Here is a 1,319-nt window from a genome sequence, read left to right as displayed (position 1 = left end):
AAATACATTATAAACATGGGTAATTATACACTATTAACTCTCACTCTACCTCACACTCAACCAACTTTAAACTTGATCCTGAGTCCAGTCCAGAACAGTCAGACCTACTAGAGGTTGGGGGAGGGGGGCGGAAGGACATGTGTGGATTATATTGTACATGCATAAAATACATTATAAGCATTATTAACTCTCACTCTACCACACACTCAACCAACTTTAAACTTGATCCTGAGTCCAGTCCAGAACAGTCAGACCTACTAGAGGGGGTGGGGGGTGGAAGGACATGTGTGGATTATATTATACATGCATAAAATACATTATAAGCATGCGTAATTATACATTATTAACTCTCACTCTACCTCACACTCAACCAACTTTAAACTTGATCCCTGTAAAAAATAAAAGAGAAAAATGTTTAAACAATAGAATAAGTAAAGATCAATGGGACAGTGCTTTATTACATGTAATGGGATGAATAGTGATAAAATGAGCCGTTTATTATTAGCACTGTAATCAAGGTTATTAATAACATGCAATAGATACATTGTTACCATACACTGAAGACTTGGACTGAATTGATACTGAAGAAGACTGCATGCTGGCTTGAGTCTATGTAGCAATCTTAAGGAAAGGGAAATAGAATACATGTTACAGATAAGGATGTACATGTACATGATAGTGTGTGGATATCATTAACCAATAGAGAGAACTGCCTTTGATCCATTGATACAGCAAATTGCACAGGCCTACTTGGCAGTTTGCAAGATCTATGGTAATAGCTGTACAAGTAATGAACATCGACCTAAAATAATATATAGAAGAGCTAAATGTAAACATCATGAATTAGCAATAAGATAATAGTATAAGAATAACCACATAAAATACCATAGACACTTGATGTACTGTAGGTAGTTTCATCTTTAGAATACTGATAATATCCTGAAAATAAACAAGAATACGCATTACATTTTTCATTTATTACCAAAATGACATAACTACCACATAAAGACTTAATTCAGTATCTCTATCACCTGTAAAATAAATAATAATATAATCATATACTGGACAATACTTAAAATATCCTGAATGAATCAAGTACATGAATATAACCTGTAAAATAGATAATACAGTATAGCTTGATATTTTTGTGGTTTGCTCCTAGTGGGGCAATTCATGGTTTAATTTTCGTGGTTGACAGTTTACATAGCCTGTAAGGGGATGGCACTTCAATGATTTCATGGGTTTAAATTTCGTGGGCAGCCCATAACCACAAAAATTTTAAGCTATACAGTAATACAAGAACAACACATATTTACTGT

The sequence above is a fragment of the Amphimedon queenslandica genome, unplaced genomic scaffold (assembly GCF_000090795.2).
Source record: "Amphimedon queenslandica unplaced genomic scaffold, v1.1 AMPQUscaffold_10299, whole genome shotgun sequence".
Classification (NCBI taxonomy): Eukaryota; Metazoa; Porifera; class Demospongiae; order Haplosclerida; family Niphatidae; genus Amphimedon; species Amphimedon queenslandica.
The sequence above is the reverse complement of the archived record's forward strand: the minus strand, read 5'-3'. Positions refer to the sequence as shown.